The sequence below is a fragment of the Lolium perenne genome, chromosome 7 (assembly GCF_019359855.2).
Source record: "Lolium perenne isolate Kyuss_39 chromosome 7, Kyuss_2.0, whole genome shotgun sequence".
NCBI classification, from domain to species: domain Eukaryota; kingdom Viridiplantae; phylum Streptophyta; class Magnoliopsida; order Poales; family Poaceae; genus Lolium; species Lolium perenne.
In genome coordinates, this window is record NC_067250.2 from 52975715 (window position 1) to 53001451 (window position 25737).

A 25737-nucleotide genomic window follows, 5' to 3' on the forward strand; every position below is an offset into this window, starting at 1 on the left:
ACCATCATTGCTCTTCTCCTCCTTCCCAATGCCATGAATGGCATAAGTATTGACCAAAAACCCCTAGACCTGCACCCCTGCACCTCTCTTCATGTCTCAGGCCTCTCCCTGGATTCCTGGAGCTCCTCAGTGCTATTCCCCCCGAGCCCCAACGCTCCCCATCGCTCCCACCACACATGCCAACCGATGGTCACCTCGATTTTGGCTAGCACGCCACCCACCGCCCCAGCGCTCGAGGCTGCGCCATGATGGAGTCCTGGCGTCCCTCTCTCCGATGCGCACGCTCCCGAGGCCAGCCCTAGCCTGCAGCAACCTCGCCACGCCCGCCCTTGGACATGGTCACCATGCCGGGTGCGCCAAGTCCACCGTGAACCCATCCCGGGCTATAAAACGCCCCTGCCTCGCTCCCTTCCCTCTATTCGCCTCACTTCCACTCCACCCCACCTCTCCCACCTCCCAGAAGACGTCGAGGCGCCCCCTTTTGCTGCTGCACGCCGGCAGGGTCACCACCGCCCGTGGTCACCGCGAGGTGGCGGTGAAGAAACGCGCTCGCCCCCGACGCTCCCATCTCTCCCTCTTTGTTTCCCTACGATTCCCATCCCCTTCTGGTCCTAACCGACCCCTCTGTTGCCCTCCAGGACCGCCGGAGCTCGCCGTTGTCGACATGCCCGAGGACATCTGCGAGGAGGAGGCGCAGGGAGGAACTGCTGCGGACGCGTAGAACGCGACCGAGCCGCCCCGGATCCGCCCCAGGACGCCGCCCCTCCGCCCAGGCATCGCCGTCGCTCGCCCGTCGCCGGTACGTCCCCGGCCGCCGCTGTTTCTCCCAGACGCCCGCGTCGCTGTATCGCGGAGGGAGACGACGCCCCGATGCGATCGGGCGTGCATGGCCAACCGGCCACGTCGGCCCATGCACATGGGCCACGCACCGGACCCTCCCTCCCTTTTTGTTTTTTTTCTTTTCTTCAAACGCCAGCTGGAAATACCCCTGGGCCGGCCCAAATCACCACCCCCGCGCGGCCCAGAAACTTTCCCGCCCGTTTTAAATTCAAAAATTTCTATTAATTGGTGATTAAAACCAGAGAACTTCATTTGTTAATAACTCGAGATTTACAAACTCAAATCCAGTGAAACCAAGTGCATTAGTTCAAAATTTTCAATATCTTTCAAATGCCTCTGGTCCCATATTTTTAGGATTTTTGTACGATTTATGGTGCATTAAACATGATCACTGTATTCTGTCTAGTATTTGTAATTCCTAAAATTGTAGGATTAATATTTTTGAGTGAATCCAATTGGGTTAGTCTTGTATTAGTACTGGCCATCTAGGAAAAATAGTGTTAGTCTCTGTTCATGCATAATTCTTACTGTTACTAATGTGTATGTGTGACATGGAGTGTTGAACCAAAACTCTTTGGTTTATTTTTAAACCTTTGCCCACTCTTTTATTTAAAAATTGGTCAACCAATGTTTTATTCTTGCAAAACAAAACCTCTGCAACTTAACCTTAGTTCTATTGTTTGGCTTAAGTCTTCAAATGGTGTGGCATATCATTTACTTCCTATTCTTGTGTAGTGTTGTGTAAGCTTTACAAAATAGAGAGAATGATTTCCCGCTTTTCCAAAAATGCTTCAAAAAAATAATATGAATGTTTGTAATGCGCAACCAATGCACTTGTCCTCTTTATGATGTTATCTACCAGGGGATACTTAGTTGTGCCATGGTGATACCGAGAGAGGCAATTGCTAAGTTATGATACTCTCATACCTTTACTAGGTAAATAAAATGGGTTCTCTTTTAGTTGCTTTGTAGTATCTATAAGTTCTTTGTATGTTAGCCCGTAGTAAGGTGGTTAGATATTGCTTGTTGATTGTTGAATGTTGCATGCTTGTTATGATTGGTGCAATGTGATTGATTGTGTTCCTTTTATATTTTCCGACGATAGATGCGAACGATTCCGGAGAAGAAGAAGAAGTGGTTCGGACAAGGATTTTATTTATATTGACGGGATTCTTATATTGATGAAGTTGAAGAAGTCCAGGGACAAATAAGCCAAGGCAAGCCATCTCTTGATCTCTGAATGTTTAATCACATATTGTGGTTACTTTGTTGTTGTTCTTGTCTCTCGATCTATCTTGTGTTGTTTCTACTTATGTTGATGGAGCATGCTCACCATGAGCATGTTTATTCTCTTTGACACCTCACCTACAACCCCCTTTAGTGAAATGGTGGTCTTCATTATCATGATCTTGGTGTACCCTCTAAGTGTGAGGGGTATGCCCACTTATCTTGTGTGTGTCGACCTCTTGACACCCTTTTTGCACCCCTTAGTGGTATGATGGTTAGTATCATGCCCTTGTTATACCTTCTACCTTGTGATGCTATGCATACTTACTCCCAAGAGTGCCACACCTTTTGTTGGTGTTATGCATACTTACTCTCAAGTATGTTGAACCCCTTGTTGTTGTTATGCATGCTTACCCTGAGCATGTATGCCCCCTTTGACCACCTATTTTACCATCTTCTTAGTGGTATGATGATCAACATCGTGACCCTTTTGTCGAATCCTCCTACTTATGTTGTCCCCATGCGTGCTTATCCTAAGCATGTATAATCCCCTTGACACCTCAATTATCATCTCCTTAGAGGTATGACGGCTAGCATCATGCCATTGATGTATCTTAGCTCCTACATAAAACTTTAGGTTGGGAACCCCTCAAGGTTTACCTTGTTGTAAATGTTTATGAAAACCTTGGGTAAGATAACCTTACCCAAGTGTATGGTTTATGAAGGCAAAGAGGATCTTGTCAAAGATGTTTGAGAAAAGGAATGTGTGTGTGACTTGGGTTTTGAGAAAAAAACGACACATGGTTCTTTGTATTCGCCCGGAACAATTACACAGCGCAACCATAGCTACTCCAACGTGGGCACGGGGCTTAACTTGACGTTTGTTCTTCTTAGCATGAGGCACCGCACAACTATACAAGGGTACGGTTACCCCCGAGTCCGGGTTGTCGAGGTTGGGACAATAGTATAACGGGAGGCCTTCGGGGCTGACCCGTCCAGAAGACACTATGGGTCTCCTGGCTTGGCGGTGGAGCCACGCTCAAAAGGAGGTGAGCTGCCACGGTGCCGGGGAGGTTCATACTCCATAGGGTAGGACCTCGTGTTAAGTCGAATGGGCGAAAGGTTATGTCCGGGTATACGTCGTGGCATATGTCGTTATGCGGGGATGATGCCCACACGATAGGTATCCGGATAGTTGTGGTGAAAGTGTGCAAACTCTGCAGAGTCAAAACTATTCGAATAGCCGCATCCGCGGTCATGGACGGTTGGGATGGCCGTTACAGAGCTGTGTCGAGTTTTGGTTTTGAAAATGATTTCCAAAGGAAATGTGTGTTGGAAGTACCGGAAGGGTACGGGAAAGATGGTGTGCCGACCATGTGGAGATGGTCGAGGAAAATGAAACAAAAGAGGGTGACCCTTCCTAGTGTTTAATGTAGAGGAACTCTGCTTTAACAAAGATATAGAGATGTCATAGGACTTTCTTAGTGCCCCCTTCAACTGTGATGTGGGATGCTATATCCACAAGAGAAACTGATTCTCTTTCACATGCTATATCCACAAGAGAAACTGATTCTCTTTCACATGCTATATCCACAAGAGAAACTGATTCTCTTTCACATGCTATATCCACAAGAGAAACTGATTCTCTTTCACATGCTATATCCACCAGAGAAACTATTCTTCCTCTCTTGTCTTCTTTAGTTAGAATTGTTATCACCTTCTTGATGGTTTGCAAGTACAATTCGAATGTACTCACGGCTTTGTCCCTGGCTATTTACTTGGCCAGACCTGGAGGACTTCGACAGATGAAGAAGGAGTTGACGACGTCTATGCGAGCTAGGAACGTCTTCCCAGTCAGTTGCCTGTAGGGTTAAGGCAGATGACTTGGGCTCTACGCTGCTGAAGTGATTATGCTACTCTGATGATTAGATTAGGCCCTTCGAGGCTATCTTGTAAAGATGGGTCATGTGACCTTATTGTAATTTTCTTATTCCGTTGTAAAGGATGATGTAATTTGATATCAGTTCGGTTATGTGTTCACAACACACTGATCATGGGAACGTGAACTGTATACATAACAGGGTATTTCGGACAGCTAGTCCGGGGTCCCCACAGAGCTGGTATCAGAGCCATCCTGACTGTAGGAGACCTTAGTTAGCATGGACGTTAGTTAGGAAACAAGTACTTGGGCAAAACTATTTACCAAACAAATTCTTTCGTTAGTTGGAAGCATAGCTTCTACTCCTCTTGTTTCTTCAAAACTTCTAAATTCTTATCTCTCCGCTTTATAGAAGTGTTTGAAAATTCTTACTCTATTGTCTCATCCACTTCAAACCTACATATTGGACGATGTCCCCAACTCAGACCGGAGACTCGAACTCAAAGATACATCAATCCCTCAGGAAGACTCATGAATCTCCAACGACAGCTATTGAAGATTGGAGGCCGACTTAGTGTGGACATAAAAGAATGATAATATCATGTCTTTGGTTGTCACCAAAGTATGTCAAAGATCTGACCTTGTTCCTCCGTGGACTTGCACTTTTTGCAGTCGTCAGGGATCAAGTCCTCAGTTTTTGACTAGTAATTTTTAGGCCAGCCACCAGAAGATGCCGACTTTGGGAGTACCTACACAACTACCCCTTCGAAGACCCCACGTCCCCGGGATGTTGAGCAAGAAGACTACACAGTTTTAGCCTCTACCTCAACCTCGACGACTCAACACCAGGCCGCATCACCACTCTCTGCTTCAAGAATCCTTGTTGAGGACGATGTCAACAAGCTGAAGACTGCAACATATGTGACCAGCCCAAACCTATAGGATGGATAGGACAAAACTCAATCACTTTGATTGAGCTACCCCCGCGTATTAGTCATCCATGGGTACTTGTGTTACCATGTCTGGTTTGATGATTGCTTGTAGTTCCCTAAGTGTGTTGTCTTGAGTGTTTTTATTTGTTTGTTGTGTGTTTGATTGTCTTGGTCTTTAGGTCTGAAAAACACTCTTGGTGTGATAAACCAGTGTAGGAAGCCCCTCTAAGACGTTTTCACAGTCATCTACCTCGCCGATAAAATGCTTACTGCTAGCTAAATGGATAAGTTAACCCTGTTAACCATCGATTCTCAACCGTCAGAGAAACTGACCAGACCCCTATCTACACCAACTACTTTCAAGATCAGCTGAAGCATCTCTACTAAGCCGAGAAGACAGAAGACCCTACCTTCAAGAGTGACTGCACCTCTGCAAGAAGACATGCATACTAACTTTGTCTAACCTTGGAGTATAATCGCGCTAACCTCGAGGATATCTTTTTGAAAACCACCCTCTAACACACCGTCTAACAAACTGAGAGAACAATAGCGTCAGACCCAAGTTACATCACATGGTTCATCTGTTCCTCATCAAGTGAAGCTCATGAAGATACCTCAAGACTCAAGATTAGGTGTATTTTACCTACTCACTTCTTAAGTGGTATAAGTCAACACTGACCCTCAAGCTGAAGATTGTCTTCGACGGCCTTCGTTGCTGCTTCATATGGAGACCAACCAGGCGTTTCATCGACTTACTAACTTACCGCGCGTTATATGGTCTACTAAACACCGTGAGTGCCTCTTGAAGTCGTGGACTACACATCGTCTCCTGAAGATTCTTCAACTGAATACGGAAGATCGACGACTTCTTCAGAAGCCTAGACAGGACTACAAGGCAGAAGCTCTGAGTTTTTCCGAAACCCGATGAAAAATCCTAAGGGTGGAAGACTTCGTCTTCCACTAAAAATTGGAGCTGACCCTAAAAATTTATACCTTGCTAAAACACCGTTGGGAATTTGGGATGCACTAACTTCCCTTGAAGCTGTGGACTGCACCTCGCTCCCTGAAGATGCTTCAACTCAAGACGAGAGAAAGATCACTTCTTCGAAAGCACTGACAAGACCCTTGGCCGAAGCTTAGAGTTTTTAAACCCCCCTATGAACAATTTTAAGGGTGGAAGACTTCGTCTTCCACTAAAATTTAAAGTTAACTCTAAAAAGTTTTCAACCCTGCTAAAGCACCGCTGGAGTGCGCTAACTCTCCTTGAATCGTGGACTCTAACACCTGCTTGGAGTATTCAACCTCTTCATGAAGCTCACCATCGGCAGGAATCCATCATGTCTCCCAGAAGATGAAGCAACGACCTTCTCAAAAATGGCACATCTACAAAAGAATGGAGTCTAACTTTAGTTAAACTTTACAACCCCTCTAGTTCTATGCTTAGTAATCTCGGGACGAGATTATTTTAAGGGTGGAAGATCTGTAACACCCCAACTTTTTGCAAGCTTGTTTAATTATCCAAAGTGCAAAAATTAGGGGGAACAAAAACTTTTTCTATAGACTAATTAACATGAATTGCCTTGATCTGTTTGTTATGATAAATTGCCTTGATCTGTTGGTAGATAAATTGTCTTGATTTGCTTGTTGAGTTTTGTTTTGAGCTACCCTTAATAACAACACCTCTAGTGGTTAAACAAGCAACTCACTAAATAAAACACAGGTGTGGCTTAGGAAGAATTGTTTCCTTCTTACTATATCATTCTCTTATGCCCTAGTCAGAAACCCTCAACCATCACAAAATTTGGCTAAGTCCTAAATATGTTCTCAGGTTCCATTTTGGAGCTTTTAGATTAAGCTATCCCTTGCCATCTAAGGCAATGCACTTGGTCCTATACATGAGAACTTCCCAACCATGTCCTTTCCTTGAACCAGATCACTCATACACCCACTTATCCTTGTTGGTTTTGAAGCCAAGTCAATAACATGTTTTGGCAGGCTTAAAATGTCCAAACTTTGGCAGTTGATCTCTAAGCACCCCCAACTGTTATTGGTGACCTCAATGCATGGATCTCATCTATGCAACACCCTCTATAACTTCCACGTCTTGCATGTCCCATTCTACCCCCACAATCCTTAATTTCACTTGATCTTGCACCCTATCCACTATTTCAGCACTAGATCACTTGCTCCTCTCTTATCTTGTGTTTATCTTTATTCCAAGATTAACCTCCACAAAACCAAGAGTGAAGATGGTAGCTACATTATGTAGCCCTTGAGATCACTTCTCCCAAAACATTTTATTTACCAAAAATCCTATTTAAGATTCTTCTCTATTTTGACCATATAACCATTTCTAGTTTTCGCAAAGCTTTTCAAATTATTTTCCCAAATAACTTTTGAAAAGTGGGTGGTACCTCATACCCTCCATTTACAACCCAAAAATACATCTATAAAATCATTTCACTTTATTTTCACTTTCTTTTAACAAAATACATATTTATGGTACCTATGCAAATTCTTGCGTGAGGGTTGCTCTTTTAGAATTATGAGAAAAACCTACCTATCTTCATAAGATGAGTAGAGTATTTTGAAAACTCTAGGTTCTACCTAGCTACTCTCAACATTTTCAAAATACCTTTTCAATAAAATCTCATTTCAAAAATTGCCATAACCATAGAAGTGATCCCAATTTTATTCCTTGAGCCATATTTAAATAGTAACCTTTGAGCACCAACTATACCTCTTTATTTAACACCTAATCATGCTTATGCATTATTGCCTGAGCTCACACTCCCTCTCCTCTCTCTTTATCTATACCATGTCTTAGAAGGAGTTCAAAACAACCATATTTTAAGTTCAAATTTAAATACCAACCCTTGGACATCAAATGCACCCCTCTGATCTATATAACATCATAAACACCTCTCCATCATCAGCACGTCCTAGACATTGGACATGACCAACTTGGATTCACTCATGCTCACTCAAACCTTGCCAAGGGGAGAAAGGCCGGCTATGCATGCATGTCTTGTTGATGCACATGCCACTAGTTTCCTCTCAATATCTCCCTCGCTCTCTCATATCTTGCCCACCCAATGGTTAGGCACGACCTGCACCCCTACCTTGCTCCCCTAATCAGACCTACACAACCCCTCCACCATCATTGCTCTTCTCCTCCTTCCCAATGCCATGAATGGCATAGGTATTGACCAAAAACCCCTAGACCTGCACCCCTGCACCTCTCTTCATGTCTCGTGCCTCTCCTCGGATTCCTGGAGCTCCTCAGTGCTATTCCCCCCGAGCCCCAACGCTCCCCATCGCTCCCACCACACATGCCAACCGATGGTCACCTCGATTTTGGCTAGCACGCCACCCACCGCCCCAGCGCTCGAGGCTGCGCCATGATGGAGTCCTGGCGTCCCTCTCTCCGATGCGCACGCTCCCGAGGCCAGCCCTAGCCTGCAGCAACCTCGCCACGCCCGCCCTTGGACATGGTCACCATGCCGGGTGCACCAAGTCCACCGTGAACCCATCCCGGGCTATAAAACGCCCCTGCCTCGCTCCCTTCCCTCTATTCGCCTCACTTCCACTCCACCCCACCTCTCCCACCTCCCAGAAGACGTCGAGGCGCCCCCTTTTGCTGCTGCACGCCGGCAGGGTCACCACCGCCCGTGGTCACCGCGAGGTGGCGGTCAAGAAACGCGCTCGCCCCCGACGCTCCCATCTCTCCCTCTTTGTTTCCCTACGATTCCCATCCCCTTCTGGTCCTAACCGACCCCTCTGTTGCCCTCCAGGACCGCCGGAGCTCGCCGTTGTCGACATGCCCGAGGACATCTGCGAGGAGGAGGCGCAGGGAGGAACTGCTGCGGACGCGTAGAACGCGACCGAGCCGCCCCGGATCCGCCCCAGGACGCCGCCCCTCCGCCCAGGCATCGCCGTCGCTCGCCCGTCGCCGGTACGTCCCCGGCCGCCGCTGTTTCTCCTGCACGCCCGTCGCTGTATCGCGGAGGGAGACGACGCCCCGATGCGATCGGGCGTGCATGGCCAACCGGCCACGTCGGCCCATGCACATGGGCCCCGCACCGGGCCCTCCCTCCCTTTTTGTTTTTTTTCTTTTCTTCAAACGCCAGCTGGAAATACCCCTGGGCCGGCCCAAATCACCACCCCCGCGCGGCCCAGAAACTTTCCCGCCCGTTTTAAATTCAAAAATTTCTATTAATTGGTGATTAAAACCAGAGAACTTCATTTGTTAATAACTCGAGATTTACAAACTCAAATCCAGTGAAACCAAGTGCATTAGTTCAAAATTTTCAATATCTTTCAAATGCGTCTGGTCCCATATTTTTAGGATTTTTGTACGATTTATGGTGCATTAAACATGATCACTGTATTCTGTCTAGTATTTGTAATTCCTAAAATTGTAGGATTAATATTTTTGAGTGAATCCAATTGGGTTAGTCTTGTATTAGTACTGGCCATCTAGGAAAAATAGTGTTAGTCTCTGTTCATGCATAATTCTTACTGTTACTAATGTGTATGTGTGACATGGAGTGTTGAACCAAAACTCTTTGGTTTATTTTTAAACCTTTGCCCACTCTTTTATTTAAAAATTGGTCAACCAATGTTTTATTCTTGCAAAACAAAACCTCTGCAACTTAACCTTAGTTCTATTGTTTGGCTTAAGTCTTCAAATGGTGTGGCATATCATTTACTTCCTATTCTTGTGTAGTGTTGTGTAAGCTTTACAAAATAGAGAGAATGATTTCCCGCTTTTCCAAAAATGCTTCAAAAAAATAATATGAATGTTTGTAATGCGCAACCAATGCACTTGTCCTCTTTATGATGTTATCTACCAGGGGATACTTAGTTGTGCCATGGTGATACCGAGAGAGGCAATTGCTAAGTTATGATACTCTCATACCTTTACTAGGTAAATAAAATGGGTTCTCTTTTAGTTGCTTTGTAGTATCTATAAGTTCTTTGTATGTTAGCCCGTAGTAAGGTGGTTAGATATTGCTTGTTGATTGTTGAATGTTGCATGCTTGTTATGATTGGTGCAATGTGATTGATTGTGTTCCTTTTATATTTTCCGACGATAGATGCGAACGATTCCGGAGAAGAAGAAGAAGTGGTTCGGACAAGGATTTTATTTATATTGACGGGATTCTTATATTGATGAAGTTGAAGAAGTCCAGGGACAAATAAGCCAAGGCAAGCCATCTCTTGATCTCTGAATGTTTAATCACATATTGTGGTTACTTTGTTGTTGTTCTTGTCTCTCGATCTATCTTGTGTTGTTTCTACTTATGTTGATGGAGCATGCTCACCATGAGCATGTTTATTCTCTTTGACACCTCACCTACAACCCCCTTTAGTGAAATGGTGGTCTTCATTATCATGCTCTTGGTGTACCCTCTAAGTGTGAGGGGTATGCCCACTTATCTTGTGTGTGTCGACCTCTTGACACCCTTTTTGCACCCCTAAGTGGTATGATGGTTAGTATCATGCCCTTGGTATACCTTCTACCTTGTGATGCTATGCATACTTACTCCCAAGAGTGCCACACCTTTTGTTGGTGTTATGCATACTTACTCTCAAGTATGTTGAACCCCTTGTTGTTGTTATGCATGCTTACCCTGAGCATGTATGCCCCCTTTGACCACCTATTTTACCATCTTCTTAGTGGTATGATGATCAACATCGTGACCCTTTTGTCGAATCCTCCGACTTATGTTGTCCCCATGCATGCTTATCCTAAGCATGTATAATCCCCTTGACACCTCAATTATCATCTCCTTAGAGGTATGACGGCTAGCATCATGCCATTGATGTATCTTAGCTCCTACATAAAACTTTAGGTTGGGAACCCCTCAAGGTTTACCTTGTTGTAAATGTTTATGAAAACCTTGGGTAAGATAACCTTACCCAAGTGTATGGTTTATGAAGGCAAAGAGGATCTTGTCAAAGATGTTTGAGAAAAGGAATGTGTGTGTGACTTGGGTTTTGAGAAAAAAATGACACATGGTTCTTTGTATTCGCCCGGAACAATTACACAGCGCAACCATAGCTACTCCAACGTGGGCACGGGGCTTAACTTGACGTTTGTTCTTCTTAGCATGAGGCACCGCACAACTATACAAGGGTACGGTTACCCCCGATTCCGGGTTGTCGAGGTTGGGACAATAGTATAACGGGAGGCCTTCGGGGCTGACCCGTCCGGAAGACACTATGGGTCTCCTAGCTTGGCGGTGGAGCCACGCTCAAAAGGAGGTGAGCTGCCACGGTGCCGGGGAGGTTCATACTCCATAGGGTAGGACCTCGTGTTAAGTCGAATGGGCGAAAGGTTATGTCCGGGTATACGTCGTGGCATATGTCGTTATGCGGGGATGATGCCCACACGATAGGTATCCGGATAGTTGTGGTGAAAGTGTGCAAACTCTGCAGAGTCAAAACTATTCGAATAGCCGCGTCCGCGGTCATGGACGGTTGGGATGGCCGTTACGCGAGCCGTGTCGAGTTTTGGTTTTGAAAATGATTTCCAAAGGAAATGTGTGTTGGAAGTACCGGAAGGGTACGGGAAAGATGGTGTGCCGACCATGTGGAGATGGTCGAGGAAAATGAAACAAAAGAGGGTGACCCTTCCTAGTGTTTCATGTAGAGGAACTCTGCTTTAACAAAGATATAGAGATGTCATAGGACTTTCTTAGTGCCCCCTTCAACTGTGATGTGGGATGCTATATCCACAAGAGAAACTGATTCTCTTTCACATGCTATATCCACAAGAGAAACTGATTCTCTTTCACATGCTATATCCACAAGAGAAACTGATTCTCTTTCACATGCTATATCCACAAGAGAAACTGATTCTCTTTCACATGCTATATCCACCAGAGAAACTATTCTTCCTCTCTTGTCTTCTTTAGTTAGAATTGTTATCACCTTCTTGATGGTTTGCGAGTACAATTCGAATGTACTCACGGCTTTGTCCCTGGCTATTTACTTGGCTAGACCTGGAGGACTTCGACAGATGAAGAAGGTGTTGACGACGTCTATGCGAGCTAGGAACGTCTTCCCAGTCAGTTGCCTGTAGGGTTAAGGCAGATGACTTGGGCTCTACGCTGCTGAAGTGATTATGCTACTCTGATGATTAGATTAGGCCCTTCGAGGCTATCTTGTAAAGATGGGTCATGTGACCTTATTGTGATTTTCTTATTCCGTTTTGTAAAGGATGATGTAATTTGATATCAGTTCGGTTATGTGTTCACGGCACACTGATCATGGGAACGTGAACTGTATACATAACAGGGTATTTCGGACAGCTAGTCCGGGGTCCCCACACTTGCATCACCTGATGAACCCCTTGTTGCTGTTGCGGATGGTTCTGTTGTGCAAAAACCGGTTGCGCATTCGCCCCGGTTAACGGTGGCGGCGGCAACGCATCGAAGCCTTGGTCTCTGGCATCTTTCATCAGACCTCTTTCCATTAACCTCTTGGTCCAGGAACAATCTTTTGTCAAGTGATTTGTCGGTTTAGTTGGGTTAGGCGTGTGCCAGCGGCACGGCTGATCAATGGCAGATTCCACGGTGTACTTTGGCTGATCTTGCCAAGCTTTTTTCTCAACCCATTGCTTCTTTTGGCCAGCCCATGGTTGCGTTCTGGTTTTTTTGCCTCTGGCTCCCTCCGGCTCCTGATATCTTGTACCGCGACCACATGTTGTGTTCCGTATCTTCTATCCGGAAACTCCTCCCTTCTTTTGTTATGGTGATTGTTCCGGTATTGATCTTGGCGTGGCGGGATTCTTGGCAAAGGATCACCCGCAATTGTCGGTTGCATTGGATCTCCCAACGCATAGCTATCAGCCACCCGGATCATTTTTACCGAAGTGGTTGGCATGTTTCTCTGTAGCTTTTGCCACAGTAGTGAACCTCTCCGACACCCATTGCAGAACCAAGCAATTGCTTGAGCTTCTATCATTCCCGCACAGGAGTTTCTTGTTGAGTTCCACCGGTCAGATAATCCCGGTATGTGATGCGTGCAGTTGACACACGTCCGTTGGGAACCCCAAGAGGAAGGTGTGATGCGTACAGTAGCAAGTTTTCCCTCAGTAAGAAACCAACGTTATCGAACCAGTACTAGTCAAGGAACACGTGAAGGTTGTTGGTGGCGGAGTGTAGTGCGGCGCAACACCAGGGATTCCGGCGCCAATGTGGAACCTGCACAACACAATCAAAGTACTTTGCCCCAACGTAACAGTGAGGTTGTCAATCTCACCGGCTTGCTGTAAACAAAGGATTAACCGTATAGTGTGGAAGATGATGTTTGTTTGCGAAGAACGGTAAAGAACAAGTATTGCAGTAGATTGTATTTCAGATGTAAAGAATGGACCGGGGTCCACAGTTCACTAGTGGTGTCTCTCCCATAAGATAATAGCATGTTGGGTGAACAAATTACAGTTGGGCAATTGACAAATAGAGAGGGCATAACAATGCACATACATGACACGATGACTACTATGAGATTTAATCAGGGCATTACGACAAAGTACATAGACCGCTATCCAGCATGCATCTATGCCTAAAAAGTCCACCTTCGGGTTAGCATCCGCACCCCTTCCAGTATTAAGTTGCAAACAACAGACAATTGCATTAAGTATGGTGCGTAATGTAATCAACACAAATATCCTTAGACAAAGCATTGATGTTTTATCCCTAGTGGCAACAGCACATCCACAACCTTAGAACTTTCTATCACTGTCCCAGATTCAATGGAGGCATGAACCCACTATCGAGAATAAATACTCCCTCTTGGAGTTACAAGTATCAACTTGGCCAGAGCCTCTACTAGCAACGGAGAGCATGCAAGAACATAAACAACACATATGATAGATTGATAATCAACTTGACATAGTATTCCATATTCATCGGATCCCAACAAACACAACATGTAGCATTACAAATAGATGATCTTGATCATGATAGGCAGCTCACAAGATCTAACATGATAGCACAATGAGAAGAAGACAACCATCTAGCTACTGCTATGGACCCATAGTCCAGGGGTGAACTACTCACACATCGATCCGGAGGCGATCATGGCGATGAAGAGTCCTCCGGGAGATGATTCCCCTCTCCGGCAGGGTGCCGAAGGCGATCTCCTGAATCCCCCGAGATGGGATTGGCGGTGGCTGCGTCTCTGGAAGGTTTTCCGTATCGTGGCTCTCGGTACAGGGGGTTTTGCGACGAAAGCTTTAAGTAGGCGAAAGGGTAGGGTTGGAGGCGGCGCGAGGGACCCACACCATAGGGCGGCGCGGGCCCCTCCCTGGCCGCGCCGGCCTATGGGCACGGGCCCTCGTGGCCCCACTTCGTATCCCCTCCGGTCTTCTGGAAGCTTCGTGTAAAAATAAGACCATGGGCGTTGATTTCGTCCAATTCCGAGAATATTTCCTTTGTAGGATTTCTGAAACCAAAAACAGCAGAAAACAGCAACTGGCTCTTCGGCATCTCGTCAATAGGTTAGTGCCGGAAAATGCATAATAATGACATAAAGTATGTATAAAACATGTGAGTATCATTATAAAAGTAGCATAGAACATAAGAAATTATGGATACGTTTGAGACGTATCAAGCATCCCCAAGCTTAGTTCCTACTCACCCTCGAGTACGTAAACGATAAAAAGGATAATTTCTGAAGTGACATGCTATCATAATCTTGATCAATACTATTGTAAAGCATATGAGATGAAGGCAGTGATTCGAAGCAATGGTAAAGACAATGGTTAAACAGCTGAACCATATAGCAAAGACTTTTCATGAATAGTACTTTCAAGACAAGCATCAATAAGACTTGCATAAGAGTTAACTCATAAAGCAATAGATTCTTAGTAGAAAGCTTTGAAGCAACACAAAGGAAGATATAAGTTTCAGCGGTTGCTTTCAACTTCAACATGTATATCTCATGGATAATTGTCAACATAAAGCAATATAACAAGTGCAATAGGTAAACATGTAAGAATCAATGCACACAGTTGACACAAGTGTTTGCTTCTAAGATAGAAAGAAGTAGGTAAACTGACTCAACATAAAGTAAAAGAATGGCCCTTCGCTGAGGGAAGCATGGATTACTATTTTTGTGCTAGAGCTTTTGATTTTGAAAACATAGAAACAATTTTGTCAACGGTAGTAATAATTCATATGTGTTATGTATAAGACATCCTATAAGTTGCAAGCCTCATGCATAGAATACTAATAGTGCCTGCACCTTGTCCTAATTAGCTTGGATTAACACGGATTGAGGGATGGAGGGATTTTATAGGCGAAGGGGCAGCGCAGCGGGTGCCCGAGGGGCCCACACCATAGGGCGGCGCGGGCCCCTCCTTGGTCGCGCCGCCTTGTGGTGTCGCCACCTCGTGGCCCCACTTCGTATCCCCTTCGGTCTTCTGGAAGCTCCGTGGAAAAATAAAACCCTGGGCGTTAATTTCGTCCAATTCCGAGAATATTTCCTTTGTAGGATTTCTGAAATCAAAAACAGCAGAAAACAGCAACTGGCTCTTCGGCATCTCGTTAATAGGTTAGTGCCGGAAAATGCATATAAATGATGTAAAGTGTGTATAAAACATGTGAGTATTGTCATAAAACTAGCATGAAACATAAGAAATTATGGATACGTTTGAGACGTATCAAGCATCCCCAAGCTTAGTTCCCACTCGCCCTCGAGTAGGTAAACGATAACAAGGATAATTTCTGAAGTGACATGCTATCATAATCTTGATCAATACTATTGTAAAGTATATGAAGTGAATGAAGTGATTCAAAGCAATGGTAAAGACAATGATTAAACAACTGAATCATATAGCAAAGACTTTTCATGAATAGTACTTTCAAGACAAGCATCAATAAGTCTTGCATAGGAGTTAACTCATAAAGCAATAAATTCTTAGTAGAGAGTTTTGAAGCAACACAAAGGAAGATATAAGTTTCAGCGGTTGCTTTCAACTTCAACATGTATATCTCATGGATAATTGTCAACACAAAGTAATATGATGAATGCAAATAAGCAAGTATGTAGGAACCAATGCACACAGTTGACACAAGTGTTTGCTTCTAAGATAGAAAGAAGTAGGTAAACTGACTCAACATAAAGTAAAAGAATGGCCCTTCGCAGAGGGGAGCATGGATTACTATTTTTGTGCTAGAGCTTTGATTTTGAAAACATAGAAACAATTTTGTCAACGGTAGTAATAATTCATATGTGTTATGCATAAGACATCTTATAAGTTGCAAGTCTCATGCATAGAATACCAGTAGTGCTCGCACCTTGTCCTAATTAGCTTGGATTAACATGGATTACCATTGCATAACATATGTTTCAACCAAGTGTCACAAAGGGGTACCTCTATGTCGCATGTACAAAGGTCCAAGGAGATAAATCGCATTTGATTTCTCGTTTTTAATAGATCTCAACCATGGACATCCATACCGGGACAACATAGAAAACAGATAATGGACTCCTCTTTAATGCATAGGCATTCAACAACAGATAATATTCTCATAAGAGATTGAGGATTAGTGTCCAAACTGAAACTTCCACCATGATTCATGGCTTTAGTTAGCGGCCCAATGTTCTTCTCTAACAATATGCATACTCAAACCATTTGATCATGAAAATCTCCCTTACTTCAGACAAGACGAACATGCATAGAAACTCACATGATATTCAACAAAGGTGTAATAGTTGATGGCGTCCCCAGAAACATGGTTATCGCTCAACAAGCAACTTATAAGAAATAAGATACATAGCAGCATATTCGATACCACAATAGTTTTTAAGGCTATTTTCCCATGAGCTATATATTGTAGAGACAAGGGATGGAATTTTAAAGGTAGCACTCAAGTAATGTACTTTGGAATGGCAGGGAAATACCATGTAGTAGGTAGGTATGGTGGACACAAATGGCATAGTTTTTGGCTCAAGGATTTGGATGCACGAGAAGTATTCCCTCTCAATACAAGGTTTAGGCTAGCAAGGTTGTTTGAAGCAAACTCAAGTATAAACCGGTACAGAAAAACTTACATAAGAACATATTACAAGCATTATAAGACTCTACATGTCTTCCTTGTTGTTCAAACACCTTAACCAGAAAATATCTAGACTTAGAGAGACCAATCATGCAAACCAAATTTTAACAAGCTCTATGTAGTTCTTCATTAATAGGTGCAAGGTACATGATGCAAGAGCTTAAACATGATCTATATGAGCACAACAATTGCCAAGTATCAAATTATTCAAGACATTATACCAATTACCACATGAAGCATTTTCCATTTCCAACCATATAACAATGAACGAAGCAGTTTTCAACCTTCGCCATGAACATTAAAAGTAGCACTAAGAACACATGTGTTCATATGCAACAGCGGAGCGTGTCTTTCTCTCATACAAAGAATGCTAGGATCCGAGTTTATTCAAACAAAAACAAAAACAAAAACAAACAGACGCTCCAAGTAAAGCACATAAGATGTGACTGAATAAAAATATAGTTTCACTAGAGGTGACCTGATAAGTTGTCGATGAAGAAGGGGATGCCTTGGGCATCCCCAAGCTTAGATGCTTGAGTCTTCTTGAAATATGCAGGGATGAACCGCGGGGGCATCCCCAAGCTTAGACTTTTCACTCTTCTTGATCATATTGTATCATCCTCCTCTCTTGACCCTTGAAAACTTCCTCCACACCAAACTCGAAACAAACTCATTAGAGGGTTAGTGCATGATTGAAAATTCATATATTCAGAGGTGACATAATCATTCTTAACACTTCTGGACATTGCACAAAGCTACTGAAAGTTAATGGAACAAAGTGTTGGGGGGATTACCCCCGGTACGCCAAAGGCATGCCAAATCGGATGGTTCGAGCCATCGAGATACCGGTTTAATATTCTTACCGGAACACAAAGGTAAGAGTTTGGGCTAAGTAAAGCTAAGCCGGTATCCCCAAGGGGGTATGCCGGAACCCGGTAAAGAAGATACCGGAGAGAAGGGCCTGTCGGCGGGACTGGTCAAAGATTCTCTTCAGAGCAAGAAGACAAGGATGAGCTAAGCAAAGTGGCTTTAATCAGAGCCCTGGCGCCAAAGAGAGAGATGACGCTGAAAGAAGCCGGAGGACGTCAGCGTCCCAGATTAAAGAAGACTCCGGCGTCATCTATGATTAAAGTAGCTTTGTAAAGTAGTTTGTCCAGTCAAAGATGCCATTAGGGTGTCTTGTTCTGTAAGCCACCCTCTCCCCTATATAAGGAGAGGGGGTACTGCCTCATACAGGCGCGTGTCCACCGAGGAGATTAGACGATAGAACTTGTATCCAAGCACTTGTAATCATGTTGAGATCAATGAAGCAAGCGATCTAGTAAAGAGTTCTTCCTCTTGTCTCTCTTCTTGCATACCGGCCTTTGGTTGTGTTCTTGAGGAAAGCATTCGGAAGTTCATCCCATCTAGTCGCAAACCCTCCCCCGAATCCTCTAGCGCCCATTCGGCCCCAACTTAAGCCATCCCATGGCATCTGCTCGTTCGCCACGACGACAGTTGGCGCCCACCGTGGGGCATGAAGTGGCGCTTGCGGGAGTTCACATTCGGGCGGGCATCCTCGAGGTCGCCGGCGAGCGTACGGTGTCCGCGCTCGTGCAGCGCATCTACGACATGGACTTCATCAACGACAACGCGCGCTGCTTCGCCAACGGCGGCATCTTCCCCAGGAACGGCCGCACCATCGAGTTCGGCAGCCACCGCGTCTACTTCGGCACCGTCCCTGTGCGCCAGCGCCTCTCGCCGGTGCTGGTGGCACCGGACCCGCCAAGGTGGCTCTGTGCTGGCCGCGCCGCCGGCAGCGTCGAGGTAATGATGACTGGCGTGGTTGGTGCAGGAAAAGAAGCTGTGGATGAAGGTGCTGGTCGTGCGGCTTCGACCTGTGCGGCCAAGCCACCGCTGGAGCGTGACGCTGGCGCTGCAGGAGCATCTTCCGCACCACCGGCAACACCACTCCAAGCGGCGATGAACGTGCTGGCAACGCCCATCGCGCAGAACATCGACCCGGCAGCGGCTCAGGCGGAGCTGGAAACACAACGCCAGAAGCTGCTCGCAAACGGCGCCGACATCGTCCGGGCGCAGCGCGAGCTGAACCTAACCCTACGTGAGTATAACGCTGCCCATGGCTTTGCTTCTGTTAGCGCTCATGCTGTTAGGATACCGGAGAACCGGCTAAAAGCTCGCAACCTAGATCAGGATTTGCGCAAGGAAGTTCTTGCCGGCAAAAGTACCTCTGCATCTGTTAGCATCGTGGAAAAACCTAAGTACAGTAGCCCGGATAAAACTATAAAAGCTGCTAAAGCTGCAGTAGAGCTATGTGAATCGCTTTCCGGAGATGCCTTGGCAAAACAGCAAAAGCGTGTTAGAGAGCTGCTAGAAACTATTGAGCAGCAGAATGCTGAGCAACTGGCTAAGCTGAACAAGGCCGCGGCCTCAAAATCCACGCGTTCAACAAAGAATGCCGGAAGCAAGTCCCATGGGCAGGCATCGTCCCCCCATCCGGACAGAAGAAGAGAAAAAGAGATGAACGCACAGCAGATGACTGTGTACGATCCGGTTCTTGCCGAAAAACAACAAGCCGGGCAACACGATGCCGGTAGAAAAAGCCAAGGGGCAGGTCGAGGCCACGCCAGAGGAGGCTATGCCGGAAACAATCATGCCGGTAGATATGAAACCGGGCAAAATTATCGAGCTGCAAGGGCAGCGTATGAGGAGATGCCACCACCAAGGTACCGGCAGGCAAGAGCCGCGGAACCAGAAAGATACGAAGAGGGAGATTCCGAAGTAGAACGAACAAGAGTCTACCGGAACCCCTTGGGGGATCGCCTGGGGGAAAGATGTTTGCCAGACCAGGATGCGAGGCACAGGCTGGACAGAGTACATCTTTCCGAAATGATCGAGTCTGAAGGTCCTCCTGGCCCAAAGTGTTTTGGCCCACGGATCATGGGAGAAGAGCCACCGGTACGCAATTTCCAGCTGCCCCGAGACACAAAAACGTATGATGGCACGACCAAGCCGGAAGATTGGCTGGCGGACTATGTCACAGCTGTTTATGTAGCTGGTGGTGGAGTAAACCGGCGTTGGGCGGTGAGAATCATACCGTCCTACCTGGTAGGCCCTGCACGGATTTGGCTTAACAACTTGCCGGCAGGAAGCATTAACGGATGGCTAGACTTTGAGGAAGCCTTCGTGAACAACTTCAGTAGCACTTACAAGAGGCCAAACCGGCCCCAACAGCTCGCTTTATGCCAGCAACGTGCCGGTGAGACAGACAGTGATTATCTTACCCGATGGAACTCAACAAGAAACACGTGTGAAGGAGTGATTGAAGCACAAGCAATTGCTTGGTTCAGTCAAGGATGCCGGCGAGGATCACCGCTGTGGCAAAATCTGCAGAGAAGCATGCCAGCGACCTTGGCAGAAATGATACGTGTGGCGGATAGCTATGCATTGGGAGACCCATTGCAACCAGCAGTACAAGCTGAGCCGGAGCAGTCAAACCCGCCTCAGCAGTGACAGGAACAGTACCGGGACAACCGGAACAACAAGAGAAGGGAAGATTTCCCGGATCGAAGGTACGCTCCGCAGCACGTTGCTGCCGTGCAAGAAAATTATGATGCCGGCGGTAGCCAAAGGCAAAAAACCGGATCGCAGCCATGGGCGGGTCCAAAAAAGCAGTGGGTCGAAAAGAAACCCTGGGGCAAGAAAAAGAATTGGCAGGAACCCGTAAAATACACCATGGAAGCCGCCATGGATCAACCTTGCCGGTGGCACACGCCAAACCCGGATCACCCGTCAAATCACCTGACGAAGGATTGTTCTTGGACCAAGTACTTGATGCAAAAAGGAGCGGTAAAGGACGCGCAAGCACAAGGGTGCTCAACAGTGTTGCCACCATCGGAAGATATGCTGCGTCAGCAACAACTACCACCACCGCCACCACTCACCGGAGCAAATGCTTTACCGGTACAGCATCAGCCAAATAGGCAACAATACCAGCAAGTTAACCGGGTGGAGCAAAACGATGATCAACCACCTCCACCGGCACCTTTAGGCCGGAATGTTTACGAGGGCCCGCATTTGTGCTGTGTTGTCTTTGTCACTGAGCCAACAGACAGGCAAAGTGTGCATCGCCGCTCCATGGAGGTAAACGCCGTGATGCCGGCAGTTCCCAGATACATGTTGTGGTTAGATCAGGAAATTACCTGGTCATTTAAGGATCACCCCAAAATCATGCCGAATCCGGGTGGATACGCTCTTGTTGTGGACCCAATCATGAAAGGGCCGCAAACTCGAGTAAAATTCAGCAAGGTGCTGATAGACAATGGCAGCAGCATAAACATCATGTACAAGCATACCATGCATACGCTGGGCATAACAGAAAACATGCTTCAGCCAACGCGTACAACGTTCCACGGAATCGTTCCGGGCTTGTCCTGTGCTCCGGTAGGAAAAGTTCGGGTGGACGTAGCGTTTGGAGGACGTGACAATTGCCGGGTTGAAAATGTTGAGTTTGAGGTGGTGGACCTAGACAGTCCTTACCATGCGTTGCTGGGAAGACCAGCATTGGAAGCTTTCATGGCTACGACTCATACAGCTTACCTCAAGATGAAGATGCCGGCACCTCGTGGACCCTTAACTGTGGTGGGGAACTATAAGGTCTCACTGGAAACTGCATCTGCCGGATCAAACCTAGCGGAGTCGCTGGTGATCGCGGAGGAAAAAAGAAGAATGCAAACCGCAGTTGCGCTGGCTCAGTCCTCGCAGTTGAGTTTAGCGGCAATGAGTGGAAGCTTGGGCTCACCGGCATTCAAGCCGACAAATGAAACAAAGGACATTGTGCTGGATCCGGCTTACCCAGAGCGCACCGTTCGCATCGGTGCCGGACTCGATCAAGCATAGGAAAACACGCTCGTCAGCTTCCTCCGTGAGAATCGGAATATCTTTGCCTGGTCAACTGATGACTTGGTGGGTGTTCCGAGGGAGCTGGCTGAGCACTCTTTAAATGTCCGGAAAGACGCCAAGCCGGTGCGGCAACCCTTGCGCCGGTTCGCTGAAGATAGGAGGAAGATTATTGGAGAAGAAGTGACTAAACTGCTCGTTGCCGGATTCATTGTGGAGGTCACGCACACAGAGTGGCTGGCCAATCCGGTAATGGTCGAAAAGAAAAAAGATGAGAACCTGGAGGCAAAAGCTCCGAAGGTATGGCGCATGTGCATCGACTACACCAACCTAAACAAGGCTTGCCCAAGAGATCCTTTCCCTTTGCCACGGATCGATCAAGTGATTGATTCAACTGCTGGGTGTGAGTTGTTGTCCTTCCTGGATGCGTATTCCGGTTTCCACCAAATTCCCTTGAAAAAGGAAGATCAAATAAAAACTGCGTTCATTACCCCGCATGGGGCTTATTGCTATGTCACTATGCCCTTTGGTTTGCGCAACGCTGGTGCAACGTACCAGCGCTGTATGCAAAAATGCTTGTTTGATCAAATCGGAAAGAATGTGCAAGTCTATGTAGACGACATTGTGATAAAAACTAAGGTAAAGAACACCTTAATCGATGACATCCGGCAAACATTCGATAACCTAAGACGGTTCCGGATGAAGCTTAATCCGGCAAAATGCACTTTCGGTGTCCCTGCCGGCAAACTGCTCGGTTTCCTTGTGTCAAGCCGGGGCATTGAAGTCAATCCGGTAAAAATCCGGGCAATAGAAAGAATGACTATCCCACGAGAACTAAAGGATGTGCAAAAATTTACCGGAAGCTTGGCATCGCTAAGCCGGTTCATAAGCAAGTTGGGAGAAAAAGCTCTACCACTCTATGCTCTCATGAGAAAATCTGACACATTCATCTGGACCCCTCAAGCAGACGCAGCGTTTAAAGAACTAAAAACAATGCTGGCCACAGCACCTATACTGGCTTCACCTCTAGAAAGAGAGCCTATGCTATTATACATAGCAGCAACAAACCGGGTTGTGAGCGTAGTGGTTGTGGTTGAAAGAGAAGAGGAAGGAAAAACCGTCCAGAGGCCGGTATACTACCTGAGTGAGGTGCTCTCCCTCTCAAAACAAAACTACCCTCACTTCCAAAAGATGACTTATGGCGTGTTCATGGCCGCCACGAAGCTCAAGCACTACTTTGAGGAGCACCCCATGAAGGTGGTGAGTGAGGCACCCATCTCCGATATCATGTGCAATAAAGACGCCAGTGGCCGGATTGCAAAGTGGGCAATCCAGATATCACCATATGTACCAGCGTACGAAAGAAGAGATGCCATAAAATCACAGGCTTTGGCTGATTTCCTCGTCGATTGGGCGGAGATGCAATACAAACCGCCAGATCAGAAGATAGAATACTGGAAAATGCACTTTGATGGATCCAAACTCAAAGAGGGTCTAGGTGCTGGTGTGGTGCTTACCTCGCCAAAAGGAGATAACCTCCGGTATGTTTTGCAAGTGCATTTCCGGGCATCGAATAATGTCGCTGAATATGAGGCCTTGATCCATGGATTAAAGGTCGCAAAAGAAATTGGTGCGCACCGGATCATTTGCTATGGAGATTCAGATCTTGTGGTGCAGCAATGTTCCGGCGATTGGGACGCGAAGGATGCAAACATGGCCTTGTACAGATTTCACGTGCAAAAGATTGCCGGCTTCTTTGAGGGCTGTGAGTTTCACCATGTGCCAAGGGCAGAAAACGAAGCCGCGGATGCTTTGTCCAAGCTGGGCTCATCTAGGCAGGAAATTCCTCCTGGAATAGCCTTGGAACACTTAAGAGTACCATCGATCAAACCAAGCCCGGAATCGGAATCAATTTTCGTACCGGAATCGCATGTAGTACCCATGGATATCGATGAAGGAAACTCGGGGACTGCTCCCGCAAGCTCGGGGACTGCTGCAGCCGTACCGGAAGAAACGATGCTGGTAGATAGCATGGAGATAGATGCACCGGTGTTTTTGGTTCGAGAGACACCATCGTGGGTTAAACCTATTAAGGAATTCCTGATCAACGGCACCTTGCCGGATGACGAAAATGAATCAAGGAGAATCCAAAGAAGGTCCAAAGCATATACATTCATCAATGGTGAGGTGTACAAGAGAAGCGTTACCGGTGTCCTTCAAAGATGTGTGGAACCGGAAGAAGGGAAAGAAATGCTTGAGGAGATTCACCAAGGAGAATGTGGGCATCATGCTTCATCAAGGGCGCTGGTAGCAAAAGTATTCCGGCATGGGTTTTATTGGCCCACTGCTTTGGAAAACGCTGAGGATTTAGTAAGAAAATGCAACGGGTGCCAGAGGTACGCCAAGCAAAATCATGCCCCATCGTCCGGTTTAAAAACAATACCATTAACATGGCCGTTTGCCGTTTGGTGCCTCGATATGGTCGGCCCATTCAAAACTGCAAGGAGCAGCATGACTCACATCTTGGTTATGGTGGATAAATTCACCAAATGGCTAGAAGTGAAACCTATCGCAAAATGTGATGGGCATACAGCGGTGAAGTTCTTAAAAGATGTCATTTTGCGGTATGGATACCCGCACAGCATCATCACTGACAATGGAACCAACTTTGCTCAAGGTGAGTTCAAAAGGTTTTGTGAGGACAACAACATCCGGTTGGATTTGTGCTCAGTGGCACACCCACAAGGCAATGGCCAAGTGGAAAGAATGAATGCTTTGGTACTTTCCGGTATCAAACCAAGGCTCGTTGAGGCGGTAGAAAAGTCACCGGGGCGTTGGCTTGATGAGCTACCATCAGTGTTGTGGAGCATAAGAACAACTCCAAACCGGTCCACTGGGTACACTCCATTCTTCATTGTATACGGAGCAGAAGCAGTCATACCAACTGACATGATTCATGATTCACCAAGGGTACAGCTCTATACTGAGCAAGAGGTCAAAGAGGCCAGAGAAAATGATGTAGACTTGCTAGAAGAAGCAAGAGAGCTGGCGTTGGCAAGAACAGCCATTTACCAGCAAAATCTCAGACGCTATCATAGCCGGAAGGTTAACCCGAGAGTTTTCCGGGAAGGAGATCTCGTGCTACGCCTAGTGCAGCGCACTGAAGGCCGGCATAAGCTCTCACCACCATGGGAAGGTCCCTTCATTGTAAGCAAAGTGCTTCACAATGATGCATACTACTTGATCGATGCACAGGAGTGGAAAAAAGGAAAGGCGGACACGTCCGGAGAGGAGAGCAAGCGTCCGTGGAGCGTAGCTCTGTTGCGTCCTTTCTACTCTTGAAGTTGTGGAGTAAGAAGTTCCTTTTTGTACCTTACACGCTATGAATAAAAGATGTCGGAACTTCAAATGAATCTCGGGGACTACCCCAACCTAAGTTGCATGCAACATGTTTATTTTTCCAGTTCACCGGTTGCTTGGCGAACATTTTTTCTTTTCGGTTTAGTAGCGTGCTAAACCTACCGGAGTCTTCGACTCTGCTACTGTCCGCAAACCGGCTTCATGGCAAGCAAGATAAACCGGTAGCAACTAAGCATGCGAACCACGAAGAGAGAGAGTGGGAACAAACAATCCGGAAAAATTTAACTAACCCCGGTTAAACCGGTTTTTTGCAAAATTTCGAAGTTATTTCTAAGTTCAAGAAAATGCTTGTTTGGTGAAAGAACCTTGTGCTCATACGCCAAAGAACGCCCAGAGAAGGCAGGCAGAGCCAAGGCAAAAGAACCAAGTGTGCATCGAATTGGATGCCGGAACAATTTGGAAATCTTTGCAGTGCAGGATAAAAGCAAAACCAAAAGCAATTATACTAAGGCAAACTTAAGATGAT

The 25737-nt window shown here is 46.2% G+C and overlaps 1 long non-coding RNA gene across 2 annotated transcripts in view; it reads left to right on the top strand.

Moving 5' to 3' along the window:
* LOC127317521 (uncharacterized) overlaps positions 1–25737 on the top strand; it is a 134644-nt gene that overhangs the window by 25488 nt on the left and 83419 nt on the right. The window contains exons 9-10 of one of the 2 annotated variants that reach the window (XR_011747937.1): positions 1946–2057; positions 3854–4007. The exons of the other annotated variant lie outside the window; for it this stretch is intronic. This is a non-coding gene — a long non-coding RNA (uncharacterized lncRNA). Of the gene's footprint in view, positions 1–1945; positions 2058–3853; positions 4008–25737 lie in introns of those variants that run through there. 2 annotated transcript variants of the gene reach the window in all.